The sequence below is a fragment of the Lynx canadensis genome, chromosome F2 (genome assembly GCF_007474595.2).
Source record: "Lynx canadensis isolate LIC74 chromosome F2, mLynCan4.pri.v2, whole genome shotgun sequence".
NCBI lineage: Eukaryota > Metazoa > Chordata > Mammalia > Carnivora > Felidae > Lynx > Lynx canadensis.
In genome coordinates, this window is record NC_044320.2 from 1,198,811 (window position 1) to 1,212,660 (window position 13,850).

A 13,850-nucleotide genomic window follows, 5' to 3' on the forward strand; every position below is an offset into this window, starting at 1 on the left:
CCCCTAGAGATTGAAGCCAAGGAGTATTACCTATGCCGTGTTCAGTCCTGCTGCCCTACAGTACTCACGGGGGGGAGGGGGGTGGGGGGTCGCCGCGCTCTGCGGGTGGGGGCTGGCCCGGACCCCCTGCTGATATTTCTCTATGCACCAGATCGTATTTATGACTCCTGGGGAAATATATCTTATTTTAATCTTCAAGAGAAGTGAAAGAGAAGAAGAAAAAAAAAAAAAAAAGTAATGCACAGTATTTCTAGCAAAAAAAAAAAAAAAATTTTTTTTTAAGAGGAGGTTTCAGCCTGAACCTCCCGGCATGGGGGCGAGTGAAGAAAGTGTTTTTATTTTAATTTAAATTGCGTTTCGTTTTGTTTGTGGAATCTTTTAAAAAGCCCCAGTGGCTTTTTGGACTAGCCCGCGGAGAGGAGGTAGCATGGCCACTGGCGATGTGAGCCCTGCAGACCGCCAGGCCCCTGGGCACCCGCGGGGCCTGCGCTCCTCCCGGGACCTGCTCCCGCCCGGCGCTCTGAGCAGAGACGCCGTAAGTCGTTCAAAGTTTTCTTGTGTTGTTGGGTTTTGTTGGATCATTTTTTCATTTGCTACGAAGCTGAGGAAAGGGGGGGGGAAACACACAAAATAAATCCGTTTAGATCCAAAAGTCACCGGAGCCTGGTTGGTTTTTCTGTGGCTTTCATTTTTGCCATATTTCTCCCTGAATGGAAAGAAAAGGGGGTCCCTGGACAGGGCCCTGCCTTAGCTCTGGGCCACCCGCCTGGGCCGAGCGGAGAAGCCGAGCAGAGTGGTGGCCGAGGCTGCTGTCAGCCGCTGGACCCCGAAGCCGGCCGCCCCCTCACCCTCTGAGGCTGCCCCGCGGGGAGCAAGGCTCCCACTGAGGCGGGATTGAGGGAGCGGGGCCTGGGGCCTCGGTGGTGACTCCACGCGCAGCGCCATTGCATGCTGGTGGCAAGTGCTCGTTCGTCCCCAGTCCTTCCGAGCCCCCGGTCTCCCGCCCGAGGGGTGGCCTGGCCTCTGTCTTCTAAAGGGCAAGGCCTGGACCCTAAAGGGTCCTGGGCAGCCGCCGGACCTCGTTGACTACCCCCAACCTTTGCAATGGGACCGAGGCAGGTGAACGTCTGTGGTCCGCATGTTTAGAAGGACGAGCTCTCGGGCGGCCACCCTCAGCAGGGCGCCCCGGGTGCGCGGCGAGGCTCCCCTGTTGGAGACAGCGAAGGCCCTCCCGGGTCGGGGCGGCTGCAGTTCCGTGCGGGGCGCAGGGTCCTCTTGTCTCCATCGGAAGGTGCTGTCGCCTCCCCGTCTGCCTTAGAATAAAACTTGTAGCAAGAAAGCTGGGTGTCTGTGGGGGGTGTGAGCAAAGTCCCCCCACCCCGCGGCTGAGATCTGGAGCCCTCAGGAGGGGAGCACGATGTCTAGTGATGCGGAGACGAGTGGAAATGTGGGGGCGCAGGAATGAACTCAAGGACCAGGTGCGGAGGAGGCCGCAGCACGGGGGGGGGGGGGCCACCAGCACCCCACGGCCCAGCCCGCTTCAGGACGGGGACCCCAAGGACTCAAGAGGACCGCCAGTGGCCGGGGGTGTCCCTTCCCGCACGGGCGGGTCTGCTGGCCGGTTCTCGCCGAGGACACCTTAGTTTTCGCTGTTGCTGTCAGAAGAGCGAGTTTTCCTCCGGAAGAGAAAGGATCGAGGACCAGACGGGAAGCCTGGCTCAGGAACTGTCTTTTCCAGGAGGTAGTGGCAGGCAGGGAGCTGCGCTCAGCGCTCTCCCCGCGGCACCCCGGCCTCCCTCCCGGATCCCAGCCTGGATCGGGCTCCGGGCCCCCGGGAGAAGAGGGCCGTCCGCACATGCCGTCCTGGGTCACGGCGCCACTGGCCTTGTTTCACTTTCTTCTTCTCTTTTCTTCCTCCCCCCATCCTCTCCGTTTCTCTTTCATTCCTTCCTCCCCCACGCGACCCCCCTTCCTTCTTTCCGGTTTTGCCCCAGGATAAAATGCGGCTGGAGAACAGGGAAACCATTGCGGGAGGCAGGAGGTGTGCTTATTTTTGTGTTTAGAGACAGATCCTTTCCTGGGCAAACAGCCTATTTGGGGAAAGCCCTCTGGCCGAGGAGCTGTCCTGTGCCCACTCGGTGGGAGTGCAGGGCTGACCGGTGCCGGGGCCCCAGCAGGCCAGGCCTCTCGGGAGGGGCTAGACTGGGGGCCTGGCGGGCACCGGAGAGGGTTCGGAAGGATGAGAATCAGAGGCCTCACAGCTCTGCCCCCCTTGGGGGGTTCTGGGTGTGATGGTGCATCTGTGAGGAGCCTGCAGGCGACAGGGGAGGGGGGCAGTGGTAGCTCGGAGCCGCTGGGCCGGAGGTGTGAGAGGAAGCAGGGCAGCCAGGGGGCCTGGGCCAGGAGCAGGAGTGACAGCCGTGCCCAGGCTCCAGGACAAGCCTCCATTCAGCACCCAGGGCCCGGCGCCCCCCCCCGAGAGGGGTGACCGGCACCCTCTGTGTGGATGTGGAAGGGGGCCCTAGTGGCACCCTGGCCTCAGCCACTCAGCTCACCCTGTCCGTCCTCTGCCCTCCCAGAGGAGGCCCCAGGAACCCTCTCTCGGGTGGAATGGGAACATCTTGGCCTTGGGGCCTCCAGGCACCCTGCCCTCCTCCCCCGCGCCCCACCCCCTTCCCCCCCCCCCCCCCCCGCTGCTTAGGGGGCACTCATTCATTTACTCCTGTGTCACTTCATTCTGTCGAGAGTCCCTTCTCTGGGCCAGGCCCTGCAGGGACCACGGCAGGGACCCAGATGACAGCCCCGCCCAGAGCTTCAGAGGGAGACTCACTCGGCACGTGAGTGGGTCAGACTGGAGCGCCTGCCAAAGGGAGGAGGGGGGCTGTGGGTCTGCCAATCAAAGCCATGGGCTGGGACGTCTGGGCACATCCAGGCCACCTAGAGGGTGACAGGAGGAGTCTGTTCCCAGGGAACCCTCAGGCCACAGGGAGGTGCGAGAGGGACCGCGGGTGCAGACCTGAGTGGGGGAGGGGGGTGCTGGGGGAGTCCATGCTTGCCGTGCGTGCCCCCGTCACGAACACGGACTCCACGTGCATAGGCTCGGTGCCACGTGTGGTCACCACGTGTAAACTGGTCCCCTGCCCGGCTGCCCCACCGAGGTCCCTCTGCCACACCCTTACCTGGGGCAGCTGTGCTCACGACCCACTGGAACCACCCCCCCCCCATGCTGGGCCACAGCCACCCCACCAGGAGCCAGGGAGCTGCCTGAGCTGAGACCACCCACCCGTCCTGGCCGTGCCCCTGCCCAGCAGCCTCTGGGGGCAGCGTTATCCCAGGCCCCCCACCCCCACACAGAGTTTCATCCTCTGCACGTCTGCAGGGCACCTACACCCCAAACGCGCACACAGCGCAGTTGCCCCCTGGTCCTCCAGCTGACTGGGGATTCCGGGGAAAACTCTAGGTCTGAGATGACTGAGCCCAGCCCCGGCCCCAGATCCCAGCTGCTGGCCCTCGGTGGGCCCCAGGTCTGCTCTGTACTGGGGGCCCCCCACTTCTGTCCGCGGCCTGCAGCCTCTCTCCATGGCCACTCGAGTCCTGCCTGTTGCAGCCGGTGCCGTCCGAGGGCCCCTGTCTGGTTTCCTATTTATAGCTGGCTCCGAGGGTGGCCTCTTCCCCAGTGTTCCCCCTTGAGGACGGGCACACACAGGCAGGCGTGCAGAGATCTGGGCGACAGAAACAGACACGTATGTGCGTGCAGACGTGGCCATGTGTGTAGGCAAATGCACAGACCTAGACACCCCTCCCCTCGCCACACACACACGCACACACACACGGCCACACGTGCCCAGGAATACACACATGCTCACTCATGACCTGCACACACGGGCCCCGTGGATTTTGTCTGTCCTGGTCCCTTCACCCCATATCCTGGCCATGTGGCCTCGTGGGCTCTGACTCCAGCCACCCAGGGAGGAGTCGCCCTCAGCCACCACCGGCTTGGTGGCCCCTGACCCCGGGACCCCGCAGCCCTCCCCACCTGCCCTGGGCTCTGCTGCCTCTGTCCCAGCCCGCCTCCTCAGAGCCACCAGTGCGGGCCCGGACACCCTTCAGGAGAGAGGCCCTGTTCCTTGCCGCCCGGCTCCAAGAGCAGAGGTCCTCCCTAGGCTCGCCCAACCCCTGGGGATGGATGTGCCACAAAGCCCAGCCCAGCCCCGCCTCCGTTGGGACCATCACCAGTTGCGCCGACTGGAGGCCGTGTGTTCAGGGCTCACCCACTCAGGGGGTACCGGGTGCAGCCCTGGGCCGGGCCCACGCGGCAGCCTGGAAGGGCTCAGAGGCCTGCCTGCAGATGGGGACTGGGCAGGGGCCAGGGCTGTGTGGCCTGCCTACCGGCCAGGACCTGGAGCCTGGGGCTGGTGGCCCCTCCTGGGTCTCAAGGAAGGTCAAACCACCCCTAGTCTGTGGCCATGCATGGGACCCTCTGGCCCAGGGTCTGGGGACTTGGGAGCGCTGTGGGCATTAGAAGGAAGCTAGCCTGTCCCCAGAGCCCAGTGGAGCCCCGGGTTCCTCCCCTCTAGCTGCTCCGGGAGGCTTTGAGCCAGCCGCGGAGGTGGGACAAGCTGGGTTGTCCCCAGCACTTGAGGGGACGGCGGGCGGACAGGGAAGGGCCCCCAGCCCCACCTTCTGCTCTGGACCCGCTCTGTCACCTCCCCGGGCCTGGCTGCACGCTCAGCAGTTACCGAGCCACGGAGCCCAGCCTCTCCTCTCCCGGCCCAGGCCGGTGCCCACGGGGACACCTGCACCCCGCTGCCCCAGGAACGCTGGCCTCGAGAAATCTGTTGGCCATGACAGTGGGAGGAGGGCTCATTCATTCACACAAAACTATCGATTAGGCGCCTACTGTGTGCCTGTTCCAGGAGGCAGGAAGAGATTGGGAATTTGTCGGTCGGGAGCCTCCGATGCGGCCCATCCTGGAGGGCGGCAGCCAGCTGGGCCCCAGGGCGGAGGCTGCAGGAAGGCAGCTGAGGAAAGGGCGGGTGGCAGAGACCCAGCCCCGACCCGGCGGGAACAGGTGGAGGGACCTGGTGAGGGTGGTTAAGAAGAGAAGAACGGGCTGGACGCTGACTGGGGCCCAGAGGGGCGGCAGTGGCCTGAGCAGGGAAGGGGCAGGGGGGCGTGTGAGCTGTAGGGAGCAGCCTGGCTGGTGGAGGAGCAGGGCGGCGTCCCCTCCCCTCCGCTTAGAGAGGGTGCTTAGAGTCAGCGCTCCCTCAGGCGGGGTGCTGGCCTGGGCCCCAGGGTCCCAAGACACTTCCCTGAGGGACGGCTCCGGAGGGCTGGGGAGCGGGCAGGGCCAGAGGAGGGAGGCTGGACGTGGAGGTCAGGGAGAGGCTCAGTGTCCCCTCTGCTGGGACGGGCGAGGGCGGAGGTCCGCAGGGAGGTGCGAAGGGCTGGGAGCTTTTCACACGTGTCCGGAAAGACGGGACGAGGGGGCTGTGCACGGACGCCCATCCTGCGCGCACACGCACACGCGCGCTCGCGGCCCCTGCACCAGCGGAGCAGTGACGAGTAATTTGCTGTTGGCGGGCTCAGCGCCTGCCTAATTCGCAGTGACACCGCTCAGCTGCCGAGGGCTCCAGCTGTCACAGCCGATTAGCCTGCGGCGGCGGAGAGCCGACGGGGACCGGGGGCGGGGCCGGGGCAAGGGGCGGGCCTGGGAATCCCGGACCCGCCCGGCGTCCCCGGGCTCAGCCCGGCCTCCCGCCCCGCGGGGCGCACCTCACTGGTCCGCCCCCTCCGCGCTCTCGGCTCCCGGTTCGCCCACCTCCCCCTTACTTCCTCCTCTTCCTCCCCCCTTCTCTCCCTCCTCCACCTCCTCCCGTGTGCACTGCTGCCGGATCCTGCTAAAATGCACATTGCCGGGGCCCCTGGGCGGGCCGAGAACCTGGATTTCTAGGGCACTCAGACCCGAGCCTCAGAGGCCACGGCTGCAGTTTTCTCTTGGGGCGGGGGGGGGGGGGGGGGGGGATTTACGAGGAGGCGAGTTTCTGGGCGGCGGGGGAGGGGGCGTGGGCTTTCACGCTCAGCCCAGCGGCCGAGACGCCCCCTCCGCCCGACCGCCCCGGGAGCCCAGAAGGCTGGGCCGGAGGGCGCGGAGGGAGGCCGGGGACCTTCCAGCCGCCCAGCGCGGCGCCCTCCTGCTGTCCCTCTGGGCCCTGGGGCTCCCCGAGCCTCGCCACCTCCTCCACGAGGGCCTCCCTGACTCTGGCGCCCTTTCCCGGCAACACCCTGGTTAGGTGCCCTGAGGCCCGCTGGGGTCAGCATTCCAGGGTCAAAGGCTCCCCTTCACTGGGCCGCCGCCTTCCCAGACAGACGCACCGGCCGCCGCCCGTCCCACCCTGCCAGCCGTTCCCTTCGCAGCCCCCCTGGGGGCAGGCTCCTCCCTCTCCAGCCCTGCGGCCACTTCGTCCTGGTCCTGGCTGGCCGGGGACTGGCTTCTCCGCCTCTCCTGTGGATCCTCCCCTTACTGCCCTCCCTCCCACCGTGTCCCCCGAGGAAGACCAGAAGGGACACCGTGAGGTGTCCAGCACGCGCCAGGTGCCAGATCTGTGTGACCTGGTGGCCTCCTGGCGATAGGCCTGGGGGTGGCAATGACCGGTCTTACAGAGCAGGGCGAGGGTGCAGAGAAGCCCGGGACTGGCCTGAGGTCACTGGCGCGGGGTGGGGGTGGAGGGTGGCGCAGCTGGACTGCGTGCGAGACCAGGGTTGGCCTCTTTTCGGCAGGGCACTGGCCCCAGGGGGCAGAACCCACTACTTCCAGAGACGGGAGGGGTTGTATTTATTTTTTATAAGTTTATTGATTTATTTTGAGAGAGAGTGTGCAAGCAGGGGAGGGGCAGAGGGAGAGGGAGAGGGAGAATCCCAAGCAGGCTCCGCGCTGTCAGTGCAGAGCCCGACACGGGGCTCGATCTCACGAAGCGTGAGATCACGACCTGAGCCAAGATCGGGAGTGGAGTCGGATGCTTAACCGATGAGCCTCCCAGGCGCCGCAGGCGGGAGGGTTTTAACACAGCCGCCAGGGGCGCCCACACCCCCTCCCCCGCGTCTCCGGTGGGGGCCTCCGGGCCTTCCTTTTCAAGCCCAACGGGCTGACGCCCCTGTGGCTCCAAGCCCCAACCCTGGAGGGATCCGACCCTTGCCCTGGGCCCTAGCACTCTCTATTCCCGACCCAGCCTTGCCCCTCCTTCCTGACCCCTGCATCCCGACTCCCCCCGCCCCCCAGCAGTGGAGACACCCTCTGGGTTCCACCCCAGCTCCAGCCCCACCGCCTGGGGCCGCCACACCACGAAAGCCTCCCCGCCCTCTGGGGCCCCCCCTTGGGAGGGGCCTGGGGGCGTGGCCAGAGGGCACCCCGGGGGGCGGGGCGGGGGGGGGGGGGGGGGAGGGCCGGGCCGCCGCGGGGAGCCCTACCCTGCGCCCTCCGGCCGGTGCGGCCGGGGGTGGGGGCTCTGCCGTTTCGCGGTGGGCACGTGACTCTGCCGTCGCGAGCGGCGGAGGGTGTGAAGCGGTGGCGCTTCCAGATGTGTGTCTCCGTGTGTGAGACGTTGCGGGCCGTTACTCCGGGGTGGGGGGTGAGAGTGCCGTGCGCGCGGGGACAGCGCTGGCGGCACACGGGGGGCCGCTCTACTGGGGAGAGAGCCAGTCAGCAAATTAAATAAGCAACTGATGGAGTAACTGGGAGAGCGCCGCACGCGCTGGGGAAAGTAAAGCAGGGGAAGGAGGAGCGAGCAGGGAAAGGGGGAGGGGCGGGGGGGAGAGCAGAAGGGGGGGAGACGGGCGGGGAGCCCCCTCCCCCCCGCCCCCCCGCAGGCGTCCCGGTGCCGGAAGTGCTTGGCCAGGCCTGAGTGGAGAGCAGGGCAGGGGCCGGGGAGAGGGCGCAGGGGAGGGCAGGTCACAGGGTCCAGTCGGGTGGGGACAGTGTACAGACAGACTGGCTGCGGCGCAGGGAGAAGCCAGCCTGGCAGCGAGGCCTCGATTTCTTCCTCCCTCACCTGCGCAGGGGCTTGGAGGAGCCCAAGCCCTCAGTTTCCACGGCTGCAGCATGGGGATGAGGGTAACGACGGGCGGAGAGATTGAATGGACTGTGGCGGTGTGCGTGGGTGGGGACACGCTGTCACCTGAGGGCCTGGCCCTTCTCCTCCTTGTTCCTGCTGAGGACAGGTGCTCACGGGTCCCGGGCCACCGTCATCTCAGCCCTCCGGACTGTGGGGTGCCCTGCCTGGGTAAGAGCTGGGCGGAAGTTTGCCCCATTCCGGGCTCCTCATTTGTGGCCTGGGGGCGACAGAGAACCTGCCCCTCTGGGTGTCATGAGGTTAAATTTGGCCCCAGCGCCTCCCCCCACACCCCTGCCTGGATGACCAGCCCCAGCCCTCATCCCACCAGCCTCAGAGGTCGTGAGAAAGCAGAGGCAGGAGGCGAGTCTGGGAGCCTCCGGGGGACACCCATCAGCGCCCCAACACCCTGAGGCGCAGGGGATGGGGCGGTGAGCCAGGAGGGGACGCGGTGCCCCTTCTCTGGAGGGGAGCAGGGACTGCCCTCGCCTTGGGGGTAGGTGGGGCAGAGCGGGTGGGCGGATGCCAGGCCCTGGGCGCTGGTCAGGCCGGAGGGACGCCTCCCCCTCCCCCCCCCCCCCCCCCCGCCGGCTCCCTGGGCTCCTGCACCTGAGCTGCTGCCCCATCCACACCAAGGCCGTGGCATCCCGCCCGGCCGGAGTCAGGCCTGATCCCACTCCCACATCTGCCCCACTGGTGCAGGTGAGGGGGGCAAACTTCTCTGGGTTTAGTCGTGTCCCCTGTGAGAAAATGAGTTCCCCCCGCCCACCCCCGCATCCACAAAGCGTGTCGTGGGGGCAGATGAAAAAAGGCAAGTCCTTTGTCAGTCTGGGAAGGCTTCCTGGAAGAGGCGGCTCTGTATGGGGCAGGGTTTGTGGGGAGGTTGCCCCCTCATCCGTAGCCAGAGGCATCTTGGCCACATTTATGGAAGCCATCACCTTGCAGCGGGGGGTGGGGTGGGGGGGGGGGCTGAACCTTGGGCTCCTGGTCCCCGCGGCGAGAGGGAGCAGGGCAGGGGGCTGCACAGAGGGGGGAGTTCAGAGCTGTCCTGACCTCTGCTGCTCAAGTCACCTCCATCTGGGTCTGTCCCTGAGCTGCCCCCACACCGGGGGCTGTTCTCAGGGGACAGGCACTTCCTGCCAAGGTGGGGGGGGAGCTGAATTAAGCTGAGTTCAGAGAGCCTGGGGCCTGGACAGGGTGCTTAAGCCACATCAAAATGATGATCCGGGAAAGCATGACTGTTAGTCCTGGGCAACCGGTCCACAATGGATGCCTCGGAGCCTACGGCCACAGGCCAGGCCGCTGCTGGGGTCGCAGCCGGAGCCCGGGGTCAGGACTGGCCACCTGGGGTGGCTGGCTGGCTGGACAGACGGACAGAAAACGGGACGGATGTGTGGTGGGAAGACCCGAGGGAGGATGCTGCCTGGTTGGTGACGACAGCGGTGGGGTGGCTTGTGAGGGAGGCCGATGGGCGGTGACCGTGCGGGTGGACAGGAGGCCGTGGGCACCGCGCCTTCACACCTGTCCCCTGCCCTCCTGTCTTCGGCGCCCCCCTCAGTCTGGCACCCCTGGTGTTCGGGAGCCCGTGCCACTACAGGGGAGCCGAGCCGTCCTCTCCGCTGCCAGGCTGGCTCCTCTCCACACCCTATCGTGCACCGACGTCACCGCGGCTCCTGACCACGCCCACTCCGCGCGTCCTCAGTGCCGCGTCCCGGGCCGAGGACAGGGCCGGACCCGGCTGGGACAGCTGTTGGGAGGGGGGGCGGGCAGAGGGCAGACTGCTGGAGACACGGCCCCTCGCCCCTGCCCCAGCTGTCTTTCCCACCCGCGCCGGCCGCTGCCTCCAGGAAGGCCCGGCCGCTCCCAGGGCCCCCGACACCCGCCCGCCCTCCCCGTCCTCGGCCTCGCCCGCCCCCTGGAGGCAACCGGAGCCACTGTCCCTCTGCGGCTGCCTCTTCTGAGACTGAAGTCTGGGTCTTACCTGAGGCCCCCTGGCGGGCCGGCAGAGCGCGGTGGGCCCCCCGCAGGGCAGACAGTGCCCCCCTGAGCTGTCTCTGCTCCAGGCCAGCGGAGGGGACCCCTCGTCCAGCAGGTCGGTCGCGGTCCCCTCTGCTCGCCCAGCCGGGCGCACCCACTGCTGTGTGTCCTTCCTGTCTGTCTCTGTCGCGCACGTCTCTCTCTGTTCCCTCTGGAGAGACGCCTGTGCCCCGAAGCCATGTCCAACAGAAGCCTGCGCCCCTGGGATTTGAAGGGGCGGGGGTGGTGTCTCTCCACCGAGCCAGGACCGGCAAAGCTGAGATGTCCTCCCAGTCTGGGGCTTGATTCGGGGGCCGGGACGCTAGGGGTGAGGGCGGGCGGGGCCGGAGCAAGGGGCTGGGGTGGCCAGGTGGAGGGCAGTCAGCGCCTCCCCTAGCTGCGCAGGGCTGAGGCCTAATCCCAATCCCAGGCCCTGGCCTCTGGGCCCGCAGGCAGCGGGAAGGGGTGAGGCCGTTGCAGGAGTGCCCCTGCCTCCCCAGAGCTTGTCCCCATTAAAGGGACAATGGGAGAATAAGCACGTTCCCTTCTCCGTGTCCCCTGCTGTCTGCTAATATCATACTGATGATAATTTCTCTTTAATGGGCTATTTGCGGTAATTATGATACACTGAGTGAGTAATTGTATCTGACTCCCAGCGCCCACCACTGGGGGCGGGCGGTGGTTCACAGCCTTTGGCCCTGTCCGTCCAGGTAGCTCTGCCCTCTGCCTGGGACCACCCCCCGCCCACGACCCTCTGGTGCCCGCGTCCTCCTCGGCCCCACCGTGTGGGCAGTGCACGTCTCCTCCCCGAGCCTGACTCCGGTCTCTTAGCTTCCCAGAGCTTATGGGGCCTGCTGCCCTCTGACGCCTCCAAGGGCCTGTTGGGAGGGCTGGGGGGAGGGGGGACCCTGTCTCTTCCGCGCCATGAGCTCCACAGGCGGGAGCTTCCCAGCCCGGCTCTGGCCGCATCTGGGCAGAGGCGCACGGTGCGGGAGCCTTGGGCGGGTGCCTGGGGCCTTCTGCCCCATCCTCCCGCGTTAGGGAATGGCCACCAGCCCCTCAGACCCACTGGGAGGCCCTCTGGCCCCACCAGCCCCCACCTCTTCTCCACGCCCCAGGAGAGCCCCTCTCTCTTTCCTCCCCCCATTCTTGTCCCTCTAGCTCCCTATCATCTACCAGGCCAGGGCCCAGCTGGACAGAGGACAGTGGGGTCCCCAACAGTGACTGGACCCTACTGCGTGCCTGGGACGTGCCAGCCCCAGGAAAGGTCAGAGGTCAGATAGAGCTCTGCCCTAAGGCTCCCCGTGCAGATGGTGAGGTCAGGCCCGGGTCTCAGGAGACACAAGAGCCCCAGAGCCCCCCTGAGTCTCTGACGAGGGTCCCCCGCCCCCACCAAACCTCCTTCCAGGCTCTGTGCCCGGCACTGTGTTCGGAGTTCAGCAAGAGCACTTAATGGGCTGAGCGGCGTGGCCAGACGGGCCAGGGGGTGCGCTGGGGGAGGGCCCCTGGGACGGGGGCTACGGGCCCCAGGCCCCAGGAGAAAAGGACGGGGTACAGGTGTGGCCTCCACGCGGGGGGAATCCAGGCCATGCACCCAACCTGTCTGGGGCCACTTTGGGTAACCGCGGTCTGTGGGCAAGGCGGGTACAGGTGCAAACTCGAAGGCTAGATGTGCGCAGTGGGGAGGGCTCAACCCCTGAGACCCGGGAGAAGTGGGCCGAGAAGGTAGGAGCCCCTCCCCACCCCCGGGGCCGAGGGTCTCCTGCCTCCCTTACTCCTCGACTTACCCCCCCGCCAAATGCCGATGGCCAGGGTCTCCCCGTATGTCTTTTCTGGTCAATAAACCTCAGCCCCTGGGGGGCCTGGGGGTGTAGGCTGATGGTGCTGCCCCACCCCCACCGATGCACTCTGTCATAATTAAGCACGTGCAGTCTAATTAATTGAGTGGTCAGGATGCTAATTAGCAGCTTGATTGAGACTGGAGGAGGGTGAAGGGCAACCTTGGCAGTGAGCACTCCTCCCCTGCCGGGGTCTGCTCTCCCGGCCCCCCTGCCCTCAGCCCCTCTCCCCCTTCCTCTCACTCCTCCCCAACACACTCCTGCTCTCTCGCCCTTCCCTCTCTGGGTCCTCCCCCAATCCCCTTCCTGGCCTTCTCCCTATCTCCCATCCGGCCTCCACCTGGAGGCCCTGATCCTCAAGCCAGACCTGTACCCCCGTCCTGATGACCCTGCTCCCCTCTGTGCCCTGGCCCTGGCGCCATGACCCCCCTTGTCCCTCTCTGACCACCTCAGACAGATAGGCCCTCGGCCGCTCTGTCCCCTGCTCAGCATCCGTCCCCAGAGGACAGCCAGTGTGACTTGGGCTGGTCCAGGGACAGCCCAGCCCCTCAGACAGCCTTCTCAGGTAAGGTTGTGTCCCAGAGCCCGTGGCCACCAGCCCCGGCTGACCATGGCTCCCAGCCTTAAGGACGGGGCGCTCACGCCTCAGGGCAGGGTTCTCGCCCCTATCCAGGGTCCCCGCCTATCTGTCACCACCCAGGCTCCTCCGGGCTGTGGCTCTCCCTCAGGCGGCTCCATGTAACCACAGACCGTGGGGGGTCTGGACACAGTGGCCCGAGGGGAAGGTGACCATGGCCAGGCCCGTGTGCCACCTGAGCCAGCCTCCTTTGAGTGGCTCCTCCCGCACAGGCTCACCGGGTGAGTAGAGCCGTGGGCACCAGCAGGGAAGCTGATGAGGGAGGGGAGAAGGGAAGGCTGAGGCCAGGAGGGGAACTGACTGTGGGGGGGGGGGGGTCTGTCCCAGAGACCTTGGCCATCCTTGTCCAGCCCTAGGCCTGCCCCGCCCCTCCCGGATGAGAGGATCCTTCCCTTCCTTTCCCTGGAAGAGCCAATGTGCAGGAGAGGAGGGGGAGCTCTGCCGTAAGATAGCCACGCTCCCTCTGAACCTCAGTTTCCTCATCCCTGAAGTGGGTGGCAGTGACAGGCCTCCCTCCCAGGGACGGTAGAGCTGGCATGGGGTCAGGCCCCTCAGGTTTCTGCTGATGGCCTGAGTTTGCTATGCTGGTGGCAGTGGGGATGGAGACGGGGGTGGGGAGCCCGCAAGCAGCCCAGAGCAGGGGTCTCCCAGGGTGAGGAAGGCAAGCCCTTCCGGGTCAGCTGCTTTGCCTGAGGTGCGCCTGGGGCGTGGGGAGGGGCAGTGGGGGGGCTCCAGAGGCCACGGGTTGCAAATGGGAGAGGAAAGGTCCTTGGGCACCAACCCCAGGAGTCAGGTAGTGTGGGGAGGGCTTGGGGGCCAGACGGGGCCGGGCCAAACGCAGGGGCACCGGTGGCGGCGGTGGGGGGGGGCGGGGAGGGGGCGGCTGGTGCTTGAACCTGACCCGGAAGGCCCCAGAGCGCCCACTTCTGGGGAAGGGGAGCCAGGTGGCTGTTCTTTCTGGGGCTCCACGTGGGGGTCAAGATAGCGCGCCTCTCTGCACCCTCTGCTACCCCGGTCCCCCCACCCCAGCCTCTCCCCCATTCCCTGCCTTGGTCCTGGTCCTGGGGGCGTCACCCAGAACCGACAGGGGCTCCGCAATCTCGTCCAGTGGTGGCGACCGCGGACTTGGGGAGGGGGTGAGGACGCCCCCAGGTCCCGGCCCCGTAGCTTGGCGCGGCTCCACGGCCGACAGATGGCGCGGGCGGGGTGGGGATGGATAGGTGGGGGGTGGGGGGCGTCAGATGGCGCGGC